At 46.6% G+C, this 19,084-nt stretch overlaps 1 protein-coding gene and 4 non-coding genes across 6 annotated transcripts in view; 1 reads left to right on the forward strand and 4 right to left on the reverse strand.

The window, feature by feature from the left end:
• The window catches only part of LOC119951358 (zinc finger protein 229-like), a 394,086-nt gene that overhangs the window by 26,603 nt on the left and 348,399 nt on the right, over positions 1-19,084 (forward strand). The window lies entirely within an intron of this gene.
• Positions 136-207, reverse strand: trnae-cuc. The gene has a single exon. It is a non-coding gene; the product is annotated as a tRNA-Glu (tRNA).
• On the reverse strand, positions 1,408-1,481 carry trnae-uuc. Its single transcript has one exon. It is a non-coding gene; the product is annotated as a tRNA-Glu (tRNA).
• On the reverse strand, positions 3,943-4,014 carry trnae-uuc. The gene has a single exon. It is a non-coding gene; the product is annotated as a tRNA-Glu (tRNA).
• On the reverse strand, positions 6,778-6,849 carry trnae-uuc. Its single transcript has one exon. It is a non-coding gene; the product is annotated as a tRNA-Glu (tRNA).

Consider the following 19,084-nt stretch of genomic DNA (forward strand, 5'->3'; position numbering starts at 1 on the left):
GACCTGCTGCACTTGTAACGTTTCCAGCTCTGACGTGAATGACAAATGTCACTTAACTCTTTCCGGCAGAGCACTTTTCTGTAAAACTGTGATTCAGCTTCGTTGAACGGTTTGGTGGGCAACAATAATTCATCATTCCCTGACTGGGAATCGAACCCAGGCCGCGGCAGTGAGAGTGCCGAATCCTAACCACTAGACCACCAGGGAAACCGATGAAGAATATTTAAACCGCCTGACAGTATATCATACACCTTTTATTTTCATGTCCGATTTTTCATTAGAGATATACAAAATTACATGTTTAGAATGAACACAAGTGACATCTTCAGCCAATCACAACATCGATTGCTGTTTGCAGGAACATGAAATCGACAGTGAGACGAAACAGCCCAACAAGCTGCTCATGTGTCACTTCCAACTTACAAAACCCACCAACCTTCTCACTGTGGCTCCTGTGAAACTTACAACGCAACATCCGGCGGACATTATCAGAAATTAGTAAGAACTCATTTCAATTGTTAAATACATTGTTTTTCGCAATTACGTTTTGATCAAAATTTGAATAGTTCCCAATTTTTGTTGATCTTTTCCCGAAGTGAAACTATCACGTTTGCTGAACATACACAAACTACCCTGTTTCATACTGGGCAGAACATTAAAACATACTCATCGTTAAATATGAGGCAAAGCTTTATCGTTCCGATTTGTTGTTAAACATTAGCACAATATGTCATCTCAGAGCCTTGTGACATTTACACTTCCACAAGTTTTGATTGAGATTATTTCTTGCCAGGCTCCACAGTGGGTGAGAGAGGGGCAAGCAGCAGGATTTTACCCAAACTCTCCATTCACCCGCTTCCAGCAGAACACAGAGACTGCAGCTTCAATCGTCGGGTTACTGCCCATTCCGGGGACACTCTAACCAGGGGCAAACCTCCTAATACACTGAGCTCAGGCTCAGAAACATGCAGGTAGATTATATCCAGCTCACTTAACCTCCCAGCAACATTTCCACATTTCCTCAGCCAGTGGCACTACCTTTTGAGCTTCTTCTGTTTTATTCAGCTCCTGTGACCTCAATGGACTGAATAATTTCAGTTAGAAGTTTTCTTGTCATCAAACCCAAGACTTGGAACCAGATCTGGGAGATAATTTTGTCTGTGTGGGCAATAAAAGCTGACTCAACACCACCCAGTTTTCCGCTGCTTCACCATCTCTCTTCCTTTGCAGCCAATCACTGTCCATTTGTTCCTACCTCTGTGTTTATTGTTGACCTGCTGCACTTGTAATTTTTCCAGCTCTCACGTGAAACTACAAATGTCACTTAACTGATTCTAGCAGAGCTCTTTTCTGTGAAACTGCGATACAGCTTCGTTGAACAGTTTGGTGGTCAACAATAATTCATCATTCCCTGACCGGGAATCGAACCCAGGGCCGTGGCAGGTGAAAGTGCCAAATCCTAACCACTAGACCACCAGGGAAACTGACGAGCAAAAGTTAAACCGCCTGACACTATATCATTCACCTATTATGTTCATGTCCGAGTTTCATTAGAAATATACAAAATTACATGTTTAGAATGAACACGAGTGACATCTTCAGCCAATCACAACATCGATTGCTGTTTGCAGGAACATGGAATCGACAGTGAGACGAAACAGCCCAACAAGCTGCTCATGTGTCACTTCCAACTTACAAAACCCACCAACCTTCTCACTGTGGCTCCTGTGAAACTTACAACGCAACATCCGGCGGACATTATCAGTAATTAGTAATAACTCATTTCAATTGTTAAAAACATTGTTTTTCGCAATTACGTTTTGATCAAAATTTGAATAGTTCCCAATTTTTGTTGATCTTTTTCCGAAGTGAAACTATCACGTTTGCTGAACATACACAAGCTCCCCTGTTTCATACTGGGCAGAACATTAAAACGTACTCATCTGTAACTATGAGGCAAAGATTTCTCGTTCCGATTTGTTGTTAAACATTAGCACAATACGTCATCTCACAGCCTTGTGACATTTACACTTCCACAAGTTTTGAATGAGATTATTTCTTGCCAGGCTCCACAGTGGTGAGAGAGGGGCAAGCAGCAGGATTTTACCCAAACTCTCCATTCACCCGCTTCCAGCAGAACGCGGAGACTGCAGCTTCAATCGTCGGGTTACTGCCCATCCCGGGGACACTCTAACCAGGGGCAAACCTCCTAATCCACCGAGCTCAGGCTCAGAAACATGCAGGTAGATTATATCCAGCTCACTAACCTCCCAGCAACATTTCCACAATTCCTCAGTGAGTGGCACTGCCTTTGAGCTTCTTCTGTTTTATTCAGCTCCTGTGACCTCAATGGACGGAATAATTTCAGTTTGAAGTTTTCTTGTCATCACACCCAAGATTAGGAACCAGATCTGGGAGATAATTTTGTCTGTGTGAGCAATAAAAGCTGGCTCAACACAAGCCATAATTCTGCTGCTTCATAATCTCTCTTCGTTTGCAGCCAATCACCGTCCATTTCGTCCTGCCTCTGTGTTTATTGTTGACCTGCTGCACTTGTAACGTTTCCAGCTCTGACGTGAAATGACAAATGTCACTTAACTCTTTCCGGCAGAGCACTTTTCTGTAAAACTGTGATTCAGCTTCGTTGAACAGTTTGGTGGGCAACAATAATTCATCACTCCCTGATTGGGAATCGAACCAAGGCCACAGCAGTGAGAGTGCCGAATCCTAACCACTAGACCACCAGGGAAACCGATGAAGAATATTTAAACCACCTGACAGTATATCATACACCTTTTATTTTCATGTCCGATTTTTCATTAGAGATATACAAAATTACATGTTTAGAATGAACACAAGTGACATCTTCAGCCAATCACAACATCGATTGCTGTTTGCAGGAACATGAAATCGACAGTGAGACGAAACAGCCCAACAAGCTGCTCATGTGTCACTTCCAACTTACAAAACCCACCAACCTTCTCACTGTGGCTCCTGTGAAACTTACAACGCAACATCCGGCGGACATTATCAGAAATTAGTAAGAACTCATTTCAATTGTTAAATACATTGTTTTTCGCAATTACGTTTTGATCAAAATTTGAATAGTTCCCAATTTTTGTTGATCTTTTCCCGAAGTGAAACTATCACGTTTGCTGAACATACACAAACTCCCCTGTTTCATACTGGGCAGAACATTAAAACATACTCATCGTTAAATATGAGGCAAAGCTTTATCGTTCCGATTTGTTGTTAAACATTAGCACAATATGTCATCTCAGACCCTTGTGACATTTACACTTCCACAAGTTTTGATTGAGATTATTTCTTGCCAGGCTCCACAGTGGTGAGAGAGGGGCAAGCAGCAGGATTTTACCCAAACTCTCCATTCACCCGCTTCCAGCAGAACACAGAGACTGCAGCTTCAATCGTCGGGTTACTGCCCATCCCGGGGACACTCTAACCAGGGGCAAACCTCCTAATACACTGAGCTCAGGCTCAGAAACATGCAGGTAGATTATATCCAGCTCACTTAACCTCCCAGCAACATTTCCACATTTCCTCAGCCAGTGGCACTGCCTTTGAGCTTCTTCTGTTTTATTCAGCTCCTGTGACCACAATGAATAATTTCAGTTAGAAGTTTTCTTGTCATCACGCCCAAGATTTGGAACCAGATCTGGGAGATAATTTTGTCTGTGTGGGCAATAAAAGCTGGCTCAACACCAGCCAGATATTCACTGCTTCACCATCTCTCTTCCTTTGCAGCCAATCACTGTCCATTTGTTCCGACCTCTGTGTTTATTGTAGACCTGCTGCACTTGTAATTTTTCCAGCTCTCACGTGAAACTACAAATGTCACTTAACTGATTCTAGCAGAGCTCTTTTCTGTGAAACTGCAATACAGCTTCGTTGAACAGTTTGGTGGTCAACAATAATTCATCATTCCCTGACCGGGAATCGAACCCGGGCCGTGGCGGTGAAAGCGCCAAATCCTAACCACTAGACCACCAGGGAAACTGACGAGCAAAAGTTAAACCGCCTGACACTATATCATTCACCTATTATGTTCATGTCCGAGTTTCATTAGAAATATATGAAATTACATGTTTAGAATGAACACAAGTGACATCTTCAGCAAATCACAACACCGATTGTCGTTTGCTCGAACATGAAATCGACAGTGAGACGAAACAGCCCAACAAGCTGCTCATGTGTCACTTCCAACTTACAAAACCCACCAACCTTCTCACTGTGGCTCCTGTGAAACTTACAACGCAACATCCGGCGGACATTATCAGTAATTAGTAAGAACTAATTTCAATTGTTAAAAACATTGTTATTCGCAATTACGTTTTGATCGAAATTTGAATAGTTCCCAATTTTTGTTGATCTTTTTCCGAAGTGAAACTACCACGCTTGCTGAACATACACAGACTGGGAGAACGTTAAAACGTACTCATCTGTAACTATGAGGCAAAGCTTCCTCATTCCGAATCTTCTATTTACCGCGGGGCTACCCAAGTATAACTTCAGAGTTAGAGCAAGTGAAGGCAGGTTTCTTTTTGTTACAGTTAACTATATACTTGTACAACCCCTCAAACCCCTCCTTCATATAATTATGTCTTTCAATCATTAGCGACACAGTTAGCTCATTAGTTGCATCTCATAGCAATTCTTTATCAAGGAAGGAGTATCCCATCCCACAGTTGCATTTCGTTCCCACAGACAGTTTACAGGTTCCCACACACTGATCACAGATTCCCACAGAGAGCCATAATCGTGATAAGGCCGAACACAGAAGCAATTCATCTCACAATGCACGTACACATATTACAGTCACAAACTTGACATTCCATTTCCCATCAAGCTCTGATTTTAACTTGACATGCCATTTCCCATTAAGCTCTGATTTTAACTTGACATGACAAACTCTCATTCCCCCCTTTTATCATTTCATGATAACTTCTAATCCATAGCCACTTGCCTCAGTCTTTCCCATTCTATCTGCACTTCTACCATTTTCCTACGTTCCTCTGCATCTTCTTTCTCATCCATTAGGTTCACTTCATGTTGCTGTATTAACTGTTGGGGAATTACTGCTGCACTGACACTTTTACACAAGCATTTCATTAGGAGGCTAAGTATGATTATTATAAGTATTACCATTCCCAGGATCATTAATCCATGCACCAGGTAAGACCCCCATGATCCGCCCAGATACGTGTTTACATGTAATTCCCTTTTCTGCTTTCATTTACGTTACGCCTTGTCCTTTGAAGGGTTGATGTTTGATCCCATGCACTTTCCTGCCTATAAGGGTTGTTCTTCACTTACACATCTCTCCCTTATACTTTTGTCCTGGCGGTAAAGTTTTATGTCTGTTTTTGCAATTATAGTTCCAACTACATCCAATCCTATGGCAGGGCAATCCTCCTTCAGTTCTTCAATCAAGGAGCAAGGTTTGGTGCGGTCGTCGCACGTGGGCCGAACATCCGTCCACCGGGGTCACATTCCAGGATCCTCCTCCCTCAGGGTCGTTGTTGATGCAGCGTAAAGTGTCCTCCCGACACATGTGATGGACTCATTTTCCGCTGCCTCACAGGTTCTTTGCTTGGCCTCCCCATTTGTCTCCAAGAGTCCCAGCAGGACTATGGTGATAAGTAGGTACTTCATCCTACAGGCTGGGTGGAACTGTAACCTAGGGCTTGGCAACAAAAAAGGTTACTTTTCATTTTACTTCAAGGCCTAACAATGATGGATGTGGATCCAGGCATTTTTCCCCAGTCCCTTCCTAACCCAATTATGAATCAGGACAGCGGCTGCTGTGAAACTTACAACGCAACATCCGGCGGACATTCTTCAGTAATTAGTAATAACTCATTTCAATTGTTAAAAACATTGTTTTTCGCAATTACGTTTTGATCAAAATTTGAATAGTTTCCAATTTTTGTTGATCTTTTTCCGAAGTGAAACTATCACGTTTGCTGAACATACACAAACTCCCCTGTTTCATACTGGGCAGAACATTAAAACGTACTCATCGTTAAATACAAGGCAAAGCTTTCGCGTTACGATTTGTCGTTAAACATTAGCACAATACGACATCTCACAGCCTTGTGACATTTACACTTCCACAAGTTTTGAATGAGATTATTTCTTGCCCGGCTCCACAGTGGGTGAGAGAGGGGCAAGCAGCAGGATTTTACCTAAACTCTCCATTCACCCGCTGCCAGCAGAACGCGGAGACTGCAGCTTCAATCAGCGGGTTACTGCCCATTCCGGGGACACTCTAACCAGGGGCAAACCTCACAATACACTGAGCACAGGCTCAGAAACATGCAGGTAGATTATATCCAGCTCACTTAACCTCCGAGCAACATTTCCACAATCCCTTAGTGAGTGGCACTACCTTTGAGCTTCTTCTGTTGTATTCAGCTCCCGTGACCTCAATGGACTGAATAATTTCAGTTTGAAATTTTCTTGTCATCACACCCAAGATTTGGAACCAGATCTGGGAGATAATTTTGTCTGGGTGAGCAACAAAAGCTGGCCCAACACCAGCCAGATTTTCACTGCTTCATAATCGCTCTCACTTTGCAGCCAATCACTGTCTATTTCTTCCTGCCTCTGTGTTTATTGTTGACCTGCTGCACTTGTAACTATTCCAGCTCTGATGTGAAATGACAAATGTCACTTAACTGATTCTGGCAGAGCTCTTTTCTGTGAAACTGTGATTCAGCTTCGTTGAACAGTTTGGTGGAAAACAATAATTCATCGTTCCCTGACCAGGAATCGAACCCGGGCCGTAGCGGTGAAAACACCAAATCCTAACCACTAGACCACCAGGGAAACTGACAAGCAAAAGTTAAACCACCTGACAGTATATCATTCACCTTTAATTTTCATGTCCATGTTTTCATTCGAAATATACAAAATTACATGTTCAGAATGAATACAAGTGACATCGTCAGCCAGTCACAACACCGATTGCTGTTACCTGGAACATGAAATCGACAGTGAGACGAAACTGCCCAACAAGCTGCTCATGTGTCACTTGCAATTTACAAAACCCACCAACCTTCTCGTTGTGGCTCCTGTGAAACGTGCAACGCAACATCCGGCGGACACTGATCAGTAATTAGTAATAACTCATTTCAATTGTTAAATACATTGGTTTTCGCAATTACGTTTTTTTTTTATAAATGTTTTTTATTCAGTTTTCATGTTTTATATTGAACAAATTACAAATTGTTAGAGAGAGAAAAAAAAACACGCAAAAATTAACATATATATTTACAGGTGAGCATCTTCGTAGTAATAACTGTGGCCTCCCCCTCTTTGCCGGCATACATATTTTACATTCCCCAACATGTTTATTAGCATTTATTTAGTTTGGTTTTGGGCCTTAGCTAGCCATCAAACCCCCGTAACGAGCCCGTAGCCCCCCCCCCCTCCCCGCCGGCTACCTTCCCCCGACTATTCTTCCTCTTGTACGTTGGCCACAAACAGGTCCCGGAACAATTGCATGAATGGCTCCCACGTTCTGTGAAAGCCGTCGTCCGACCCTCGGATGGCGAATTTGATTTTCTCCATTTGGAGAGAATCCGAGAGGTCGGACAGCCAGTCTGCAGCTCTGGGCGGTGCTGCTGACCGCCAGCCAAACAGGATTCTACGGCGGGCGATCAGGGAGGCAAAGGCAAGGGCGTCCGCCCTCCTCCCCAGGAATAGATCTGGCTGGTCTGAAACCCCGAAGACCGCCACTATCGGGCATGGCACCACCCTCGAAGAAGGCTGTCCAGTACTCCACAAGTCTGGGGCAAGACCAGAACATGTGGGCGTGGTTGGCCGGGCCTCTTTGGCACCGCTCACATCTGTCCTCCACCTCCGGGAAGAACCTACTCATACGGTTTCTCATTAAGTGGGCTCTATGTACCACTTTTAGTTGCGTCAGGCTGAGCCTTGCGCACATGGAGGTGGAGTTGACCCTATGCAGTGCTTCGCTCCAGAGTCCCCACCCTATCTCCATCCCCAGGTCGTCCTCCCATTTCCTTCTTGTTGCGTCCAGTACGGTGTCGTCCCTATCTACCAGTCGGCCATACATGTCACTACAGTTCCCTTTCTCTAGGATACTTGCGTCCAGTAGGTCTTCCAGTAGTGTCTGTCGTGGCGGTTGTGGGTACGTCCTTGTCTCCTTTCGTAGGAAGTTTTTGAGCTGCAGGTACCGTAGCTCGTTCCCCCCAGCTAGCTGAAATTTCTCTGTCAGTTCGTCCAGTGTTGCGATCCTGTCGTCCGTGTATAGGTCCCTGACTGTCAGTGTCCCCCCGTCCTGTCTCCACCTTTTGAAGGTGGCGTCAGTCAGTGCTGGTTTGAACCTATGGTTGTTGCAGATGGGAGCCTTGTCCGACATTTTGTTCAGGCCAAATTGCTGCCGCAGTTGGTTCCAGGATTGGAGGGTGGCTGTCACCACTGGGCTGCTGGAGTGTTTTTTGGGTGGGGATGGGAGTGCTGCCGTGGCGAGGGCCTGGAGGGAGGTCCCCAGCACTGCGAGCTGACCACACCCCCAGGCAACAAGCATGAGGGGCCACATTTGGTAAGCACACAGCTGCTGGGGAAAAAACAATAAGATGATAGCAAACATACAATTCCTCACCAGTTACACAGAGACTAACATCAGTTCAAAAGAAAAACATCAGCACCCTGCATTTCCCCCAAACAAGGAGCAGCCACAAACACAGGTCACCCTGCTGGAGTGGCTGTTGCTTCAGGATGCGGAAGGGGAGGGAAGAATTTGGGATATATATACAAGTGGCTGGGGGAGCAGAGAAGTGAGTGGGTGGTGAAGATCAAGGAGAAATGGGAAGCAGAGTTGGGAGGGGAGATCAATTGGGGAGAATGGAATGAGGCACTGCGTAGGATAAACGGGACCCCCTCTTGTGCAAGGTTGAGCCTGAACAGTTTAAGGTGGTGCACAGGGTGCATATGACTCAGGCGAGAATGCGTGGCTTCTTCCAGGTCAGTGTGAGAGGTGTGGGTGGGGGCCAACGAATTACGTGTACATGTTTTGGGGTTGCAAAAAATTGGGAAGATTCTGGGCAGGAGAGTTCGCTTTCTTAGCCAAGATTGTGGAGGAGGAGGTGGACCGGGACCCTTTGGTGGCAATATTTTGGGTTTCATGCAGAGGTGGAAAGTCGATGTTGTGGCGTTCACCTCTCTGATTGAACAGCAGCACATTTTGCTGAAGTGGTGGTCGGCATGGCCATTGGGGATGGCGGCTTGGTTGTGTGACCCGTATGACTTCCTGTGGTTAGAAAATATAAAGTATGAGTTAAGGGGCTCTTCAGCGGGCTTTGAGGAAAGGTGGGGGATGTTTGTGACTATGTGTGAGGGGCTGTTTGTCGTGGAGGGGGGGGGGGTGGGGGTGAAAATGGGGGGAAATCTGTACACATTGTATAGTTGATTGCTGGGAAGTATGTTTCCCGGGGTGTTTAATTGCTGTAACCTGCATTGATCCATGTTTGTAATAAAATATATTAAAAACAAACAAACACAGGAGTCACCAGTAGGTTATGAGATACCCTGATAAGACCTCTGAATTACACAGTCAATTGGGCCCCTGCCTGGCCTCTCCCACAGTACCAAAACCTGGTCTCCCGACCCCGTCTAGTTCAAAGACTGCAAGATTGAGCTCTCCTCCACCTTCAGCCCAGCAGCATGCCAACCAAAATCCACCCCTTCCAACAGGCTACTGCTGCCCTTCATCAAACCGGTAGCAGGAATGTACAACCTTGGATAAGTTCTGGCTGCAAAGTTAGAAAAAGGCAGTCACCATACAAAATACCAGGTCTGGAAACAGAGTTACAGCCAAAACAACAGAAACTCAGAGAAACACAACCTGCAGACAAGTTTTACATCTTGAACTGTTCAATAATTCTTCCGTATACATAAAAACAAAATACAAAACACCAACAAAAAACAGTAAATAGGTAAAATACCGCAAAATCACTGTCATTTCACCATTGCAAAGAAACAGACGAAACCTGGTCCATGAACAGTCCGCATACCACAATAACCGTAAATCACCAAGAGACAGCACCGTGCCATTCTACAGGCTTCAATACACTACAATACACGACAGTGTAGTTGTGCAAATGGATAACTGGAGCATCACAGTGACATGAGGAAACCAATTACAGAATAAACAAATACATAGTGAACAGGGCCCTCACATTCGGTGTCCCTCGCACTCGGCATGATGTTGGTCTGCCACAATCAGTGTGTACTCGCCCTCAGTATGGCTTTGCGCTCGATGTGCGCTCGTGCCCGGTATGGCTTCGTTCTCAGTGTGCCCTCACGTTCGGTGTACATTTGCCTTCGCATTGGTGTGCACTCGCACTCGCAATCCTCCCTCTTGCATTCCTCCTGCTGCTTTCCCCCAATTCTCCTTCCCTGAAGGTGCTGACTCTGGGGTTCAGTTTCACTCTCACCTATTGCTCTCCCCACTGTCACCCAGTGCCTAAATGTTTCCACCTGAAGTTTAAAAAAAAATTTGCTGGGGGGGGGGGGGGGGGGGGCGTCACAATCAAATCCAGTGACTGCCGACATGTACTTTGTGTCAGGGTGGGGTGAGTGAGCTCCCCACCCAACTTTTCATCCCAATCCCATGGTTTGGTGACTGGTTCCCGGATGAGTAATGGCGTCCGTAGCTCCCAGGCTCCCCCGCGCTGGTGAAACCGCTCTATCCGCCGCGCGGGCGGGAGGCCCGGGACTGCGCAAGTCCATCGGTGGGGGTTGACGGGGGGGGGGGGGGGGGGGAGATGAGCACATGCGGGAAAGAGCCCGCCCCCTGACCTCACTGCTGAGATGTTGACCAATAAAAAAAGTTTGAGAATGGGAGGTACTCTGGTTCTTCAGCCAATCAGAGCGCGGGCTTTGTGTGAGTGATAATTGAGCTTCACACAGACTAAACCTTCCTCTTGTTTTCAACCTCTGTGAGTAAAACACTTTATTTTCTTCCCTTTCCATTTATTGTCTCATTCTGACCTCAACTGAAGGGAATGGAAGTGAATCCAAGGAGGGTGCAGACTCTGGAAAGCTTGGCCCAGGTCTCTCTCTCTCTCTCTTAAAGACATTGACATCCTTTGGTCCCTCAGCTTGACACATGAAAAAATGAAATGGAAATCGCTTATTGTCACAAGTAGGCTTCAAATGAAGTTACTGTAATGTCGCCACATTCCAGCACCTGTTCAGGGAGGCTGGTACAGGAATTGAACCGTGCAGCTGGCCTGCCTTGGTCTGCTTTCAAAGCCAGTGATTTAGCCCTGTGCTAAATCAGCCCCACATTTATTTGTCTGGCTAAAAGGATGGTCTCTTTCCTAATGTTCACAGATAAGGGGCTGGATTTCCCTGGAGATGGCTGACATTTAAGGGGACAGTAAGTTAATATGGGTGAGATATGCCCAGTGTTATATGGTACAGATTAGATGTATTATTTTTGGTTCTGTAATAAGGTATATTAACTAATATTTCTAGTCTTATAATATAATACTAAAGCTACGTACATATTTCCAGACATAGAGCCATTATGGCACAGAACAAATCAATTTAATAGCTTGTCCATTCCGACTCTGTACAGCTAAACAACCAGTCCCTGTTCCCCTGAAAGTTTATTTCCTTCATGTACCCATTTAATTTCATTTTAAAATTCTTAATCATCTCTGCTACCACCAACTTCAGAGGCAGGAGGTTCGAGAGCTCTTCCTCCAAAATAAAGTTCTTCCTTGAAGCAACCCCATGCAGTCTTAAACCCCCCCTCCCCCCCACCACCCCCTCCACCGCCCCCCCACCACCGCCACGTCCCCCCCACCACCACCACACAAACATCTCTAAATATCTAATCAAATCATACAGTTCTGTACATTACCCAAAATTTTAGTCCAGTAATGGAGACAGATCATAGAATCATAGAATTTACAGTGCAGAAGGAGGCCATTCAGCCCATCGAGTCTGCACCAGTCCTTAGAAAGAGCACCCTACCCAAGCCCACACCTCCACCCTCCCTGTAACCCAGTAACCCCACCGAACCTTTTTGAACACTAAGGCCAATTTAACATGGCCAATCCACCTAACCTGCACTTCTTTGGACTGTGGTAGGAAACCGGAGCTCCTGGAGGAAACCGACGCAGACACGGGAAGAACGTGCAGACTCCGCATAGACAGTGACCCAAGCCAGGAATCGAACCTGGGACCCTGGAGCTGTGAAGCAACTGTGCTAACCACTATGCTATCATAGCTGCAGAATGACTTTCAGGAGAATTGTGAGGGTGAATATTAGATACAGCAGTGTGAGAATGGAGGGTGAGTGTGTGGGATGGAGATTTGCAGTTTTTGCAGAATGAAAGAGGACTGAATATTCCAGAGAAACTAGAATTGTCTGTTCTTAATTTCTAAACTGCGCTGACAGTGATGAGTCTTGTAAACTCATTTTACAGGACATCAGAAAGTGAGGATTTGCAGAGAGAAATCTCAAATTAAATCTCAGATGAAGATCTGACAGTCACTTGATTTATCAGGACATGATTATCATCGGCCTTTCAATCAAGAAGGAAAAATAATTTTACTGTTCTGTCTTCTTCAAAAGGCTTTAAACATCAGTCTGATCTGAAAAATCTACCAAGACCCAGGCATCTGAGTGAGAGTGTTCCAGTTCACTGACTGTGGAAAGAGCTTTAACCAGTTACACAGCCTGAAAACACATCGCACCATTCACAGCGGGGAGAAACCGTACTCACGTTCAGTGTGGATAACTCAGCTGATCATCGAACCTGGAGAGCCACCATGAAGAAACCGTGGAAATGTGGGGACTGTGGGAAGGGATTGTTGGGTTACGGGTGTAGGGTGGATACATGGGTTTGAGTAGGGTGATCATTGCTCGGACAACATCGAGGGCCGAAGGGCCTGTTCTATGTTCTATCTGTTCTGAGTGTGGTTAGGGATTCAGTCATTCACCCCAACTGCTGACACACCAGCGAGTTCACTCTGGGGAGAGACCGTTCACTTGCTCTGTGAGGGAAGAGATTCTCTCAATTAACCAACCTGCTGACACACCAGAGAGTTCACTCCGGGGAGAGGCCGTTCACCTGCAGTGTGTGTGGGAGGGGATTCACTTAGCCATCCATCCTGCTGAGACATCAGTGGGTTCACACAGGTGAGAAGCCATTGACCTGCCCTCTGTGTGATAAGGGATACAGTCATTCATCCCAACTGCTGAGATACCAGCAATTTCACACTGGGGAGAGACCATTCAGCTGCTCTCTGCACACAGAGGTTTAGAACATGATCTACACTGAAATGAAAATCACTTATTGTCACTGTAGTTACTGTGAAAAGCCCCTAGTTGCCACATTCCGGTGCCTGTTCAGGAGGCTGGTACGGGAATTGAACTGTGCTGCTGGCCTGCCTTGGTCTGCTTTAAAAGCCAGTGATTTAGCCAGTGTGCTGAACCGAGTTCACACCGGAGAGATGCCATTCACCTGCTCTCAGTGTGGAAAGGGATTCACTCAGTTATCCAGCCTGCTGAGAAACCAACGAGTTCTCAAGTCATTGAAGGAGTTGGATTCTGCTACAGTTGCTGCTGTTAATCACATCCAGGACTGAACCATGTTCATTCTGACACTTGGTGAAGTGGGAGGGTCGGAGGGTTTCTTTCTGCTGGACTGGCCGGTCTCAAGACTTTGCTTCCAGTGGGCTGTTGCTCTTTGAGCCTGGGAGAGCACATTTCCCTGAAATGATCCACAAAGGCTGAAGAAGGACATTTATTTTATCCTTGACAGTAAATAGTGTTCCGCCACCACAGACAAATTTAACATAGTAAGAAGTCTTACAACACCAGGTTAAAGTCCAACAGGTTTGTTTCAAACACGAGCTTTCGGAGCACGGCTCCTTCTTCAGGTGAATGGAAAGGCTTGTTCCAGAAATGTTTATATAGACACAGTCAGAGATGCCCCGGAATGCGAGCACCTGTATGAAGTAAATCCCACTGACAGATACCGAATGCTGCACAGAAAAATGAAAAATTTAACATAGATACAGAAAGAACTGGAAAAATTGAGCAGGTCCGGCAGCATCTGTGGAAAGAGAAGGAGAGGGCATGAAATGAAATGAATGAAATGAAAATCGCTTATTGTCACGAGTAGGCTTCAAAATGAAGTTACTCTGAAAAGCCCCTAGTCGCCACATTCCGGCGCCTGTTGGGGGAGGCTGTTACAGGAATCGAACCGTGCTGCTGGCCTGCTTGGTCTGTTTTCAAACCCAGCGATTTAGCCCTGTGCTAAACAGCCCCTGTTTCAAAGTGTTATTTGTGGCAGGTTTGTTGTGAATTTCTCCCTGACTCTGTCGGCAAGTTCTCCGCCGCAATTTAAACACATTTTGTCACTTTTCTGGGCCCTGGGGAATTCTCCCCGGTCAAGCCCACACTGAGAATCATCTTCATCACTGGGGAGCTGAAGTCGCCGGCCAGACCGGCTTCTCACAGATCGGCCCACCGTTTGGAAAGGGTGCCCCAATTTCTATAAGTCAGCTTGAGGCTCCCCCACCCACGAGCAATCTCACTCCCCACACACATGGCGTTATCCCACAACTCCCCATGGGCTATGGGGTCACTGATGACCCCCCCTTTCTCAGGGCTTCCCATGTCTGTGTGGACCAATACTAAACAGCACCTGGCTGGGGTTTCCCTTGTGAGGCCGGTAGATGCCAGGAGCCGATAGATCCTGGGTTTTAAACCCAGTTAAGTGTTCGAGGCTCAATCCCACCCATTGTGGGTGAGATCCTGATCGCGATGCTGTGCGAGACCGAGTTAGATCTAATGAGGTGTATCACCTGCCTGGAAGCCTGGGGGAAGCTACATCTACCGGCTGCACGGTGCTCCTGTTCGGACGCAACACAGCTGCTAGATCGTACCCAGAGTTTTTTTTTTTCAAATATATTTATTCAAATTTTCAACGATTTTCAACCAAACACTCCAAACAGAAAAAGAGGTAAAGCAGAAAACAAGCAAAAATTATACATGGGATTTCCAACAAAATACAATAACCACCAGTTAACAAATAAAGACACCAGCAAGGAAAACGCTCCACTCTAACCTAAACAAAAGCCCCCCCCCCCCCCCCCCCCCCCCCCCACCCCCCGCCCCCGCCCCCCGGATGCAGCTGCTGTTGACCTACACCAAACGTTCCGCTAGAAAGTCTAGGAACGGTTGCCACCGTCTGAAGAACCCCTGAACAGACCGTCGCAAGGCAAACTTTATCCTTTCCAGCTTGATGAACCCTGCCATATCATTAATCCAAGCTTCCAAGCTTGGGGGTTTCGCATCCCTCCACATTAGTAGGATCCTCCGCCGGGCTACCAGGGACACAAAGGCCAGAACACCGGCCTCTTTCGGCTCCTGCACTCCCGGCTCATCCGATACTCCGAATAATGCTATCCCCCAGCTCGGCTTGACCCGGGTGTTCACCACTTTTGACATAGTCCTCGCAAAGCCCCTCCAGAACCCCTCCAGGGCCGGGCACGTCCAGAACATATGGGCGTGATTTGCTGGGCTCCCCGAGCACCTCACACACCTGTCCTCCACCCCAAAAAACCTACTCATTCTCACCCCCGTCATATGTGCCCTATGAACAACTTTGAACTGTATTAGCCTGAGCTTGGCACAAGAGGAGGAGGAATTAACCCTCCTCCGGGCATCAGCCCACAGATCCTCATCCAGCTCCTCCCCGAGCTCCTCCTTCCACTTGCCCTTTAACTCCTCCACCGAGGCCTCCTCCACTTCCTGCAGTTCCTTATAGATCGGTGAGACCTTGCCTTCTCCAACCCATACGCCCAAAATCACCCTGTCCTGAATCCTTCATGTTGGGAGCAGCAGAAATTCCCTCACCTGCCGTCTCACAAACGCCCTCACTTGCATGTACCTAAAAGCATTCCCGGGAAGTAACCCAAATTTCTCCTCTAGCGCCCCTAGGCTGCACAAAGGCCCATCGATGAATAGGTCCCCATTTTTAAAATCCCTGCCCGATGCCAGCTCAGAAACCCCCCATCCATCCTATCCGGGACAAACCTGTGGTTCTCTCATATCGGGCACCAGACCGAGGCCCCCACCTCACCCCTATGTTTCCTCCACTGCCCCCAGATATTCAGAGACGCCGCCATCACCGGACTCGTGGTATACCTTGTCGGCAGGAGCGGCAACGGTGCAGTCACCAACGCCCCCAGACTCATACCCACACAAGACGCCACCTCTAGCCTCTTCCACGCCACCGTCTCCCCCTCCATTACCCACTTACGGATCATCGCCACATTAGCTGCCCAATAATAGCCACATAGATTCGGCAGCGCCAGCCCCCCTCTGTCCCTGCTACTCTCCAAAAACGCCCTCTTCATCCTCGGAGTCTTATTCGCCCATACGAATCCCATGATGCTCCTGCTTACCCATTTTTAAAAAAACCTTGGGGATTAGGATGGGCAGGCACTGGAACACAAACAGGAACCTCGGGAAGACCGTCATCTCGACCGACTGCACCCTACCCGCCAGGGAGAGTGGCAACAAATCCCATCTCTTGAAATCCTCCTCCCTCTGTTCCACCATCCGTGTCAAATTGAGCTCATGCAGGACCCCCCAGCTCCCAGCTACCTGGATCCCCAGCTATCGAAAGCTCCTCGTTCGGTTCCAACTTCGATCTCCTCTGCAGACACAACAGCAGCTGAGGTATTTTGACCGTTAACACGTTGTGACTGATCTCCACTGGGGATAATTTCTTTAATTTCTACAGTATTCACTTCATCAATCTTTGCGACAGAAACAGAACGAACTGCTCCGTGTATTTTACCATTTGCCCAACAATTATAATCCACGTAGTCACGATCATTGTTCTGAGTGCCTGGATATAATGTTCATTCTTAGCAATCGTTTACTGTCTGAGCAATTGGCAGGTAGAACACCAAATCAATGGGAAAGATTCTGTCAACAGCGAGTTAAACTGGGTAACTATGGAAACGGGTGATGTGGGATGACGTAAACAAACATTGTGGGTAAACAAACATGGGGACATGCTAATGTGGCAGCACTCACACCATGTGGCACTAGTGCAATTCCAAAGCAGGCCCCGTGATTCACAGATACAGAGCTCGAGCTTTTACTGGATGCCATGGAGGAGAGGTGGGGCACGCTGTTCCCCGAGGTGGGAAGGAGGTTGTCATCCACAGATGTCAACCGGGCCTGGGCGGAGGTGGCAGAGGCCATGATCGGATCATGGTCAGTAACTCGGGACTGAGTGGTCAGTGTCTATCTATATTTTCCAGCTATGGACACAGTGGGTGGGATTTTCTGCTCCCCCCGCGGGTGTTTTGCGGTGGCAGAGGCAGCCCACCATTGGCCTTCCAATCCCTTCCAATGTTAATTATGTACAGTTTACTGTTAGTCGAGATCACTGGTACAGGAAATAATTGACTGTTCTAGCTTTTAAAGACTGTAGTGAGTATTTAAGGGGATTTCCTAACTCTTGGTGAGCATAGAACTAGACATGCCTCATCACAATGCAGAGCACCTTCATTGTCTGATGATGAATTAGAGATGTTTTTGTAAAAAGATCGTCAAGGACAGTTCCCTGTTTTGGGACTGTAAAAACCCTCCCACAAGAGGTAATGGACAAAGCAGTATATGGTTGCTGAGGAAGAAAGAGTTTGTTGGATGTGAAAAACACCTGGAATGCAACATCAGACAATAAGGTTCTCTGCATTGTGATGAGGGATGTCTTGCGATATAGTTCCAAGTCAGGATGGTGTGTGGCTTGGAGGGGAACTTGCAGGCAGTGGTGCCCCCTTGCATTTACTGCCCTTTTCCTTCCAAATGGCAGAGGTTGGGGGTTTGGAAGGTGCTGTTGAAGAAACCTGGCCGAGTTGCTGCAGTGCATCTTGTATTTGGTACACGCTGCTCCCACTGTATGTCGATTGTAGAGGGAGCGAATATTCAAGGTGGTGAATGAGGTTCCAATCAAGTGGACTACTTTGTCCTAGATGGTGTCAAGGTTTTTGAGTGTTGTTGGAGCAGCACTCATCCAGGCAAGTGGAGAGTATTCCATCGCACTCTGGGCTGATGTGTCGGGTGGATATTTTGCATCTCATTCTTCTGTGCTTTTCAAATAGCCAATACCTCAGCATTTTGACTCAGATTCCACAAAAGATGATGCATTGCAGGGTGGAAAAAGGTAAGAGTGGAAACAACCCTGTCTGAATACATTCTTTTCTAAAAAAATCTTTTTATTGGCATTTCTCATATTTATAGAGTTGTATACATTTTAGCCACCTGGAATGTCCACTTAAAAAGGAATCATGGATACTTGCAAAGACTCAAGGGAAATATGACCAATACAGGATTCAGGAAAACTCAGAGCCTGAATGTATATTTGCTGACAGAGAACCAAACAGCAGTGAAACCCCTGATCGATTTACATTCTAATGACCCATTTCCCCAGGACAAAGGAACTGGTACTCAGGTATCCGATACAATTCCAGACACATCGGCGCCACTCCCTTTACTCAGGAAGCATAAACAGCCAAGGTCAATGACCGCTCAGGACACGCCCAGCCATCAAGGCACCCGTCCCTTTATTGGCTCAGATCGAAGGCAGTGATCGAGAACTGCCCAATTATTGGGTCCAAAGCAAAGGATCACCCAAAAGAGCGCAAGACCTCCAAGAGTAAAGAAAGACACTGCCATGTATTCGGTCTCTTTTGGACCAGTGCACACCCGCACTTTTCAGCCCGGCCTATACCTGAAGCCAACTGCAGCACCTTGACCAGAAGCAAGTTCAACGCTCGCTACCAGACGGGTGAGCCTAGCTGAACCACAGTTACTTCTCCAGACCCAACAGATCCAGATTCGAACAAAGTCCATTGTTCATCTGACCTAAGCCGGGTGCCTGAAGTTAAGTACAGGTTGTCATGGTGATGGATGTAATTTAGCTCGTAGTGTTTATGTTTCATGTGTGAGTTAATCCTTTGTGTAAATAAACCATTATTAAATGTGAACTAA

The sequence above is a fragment of the Scyliorhinus canicula genome, chromosome 17 (genome assembly GCF_902713615.1).
Source record: "Scyliorhinus canicula chromosome 17, sScyCan1.1, whole genome shotgun sequence".
NCBI lineage: Eukaryota > Metazoa > Chordata > Chondrichthyes > Carcharhiniformes > Scyliorhinidae > Scyliorhinus > Scyliorhinus canicula.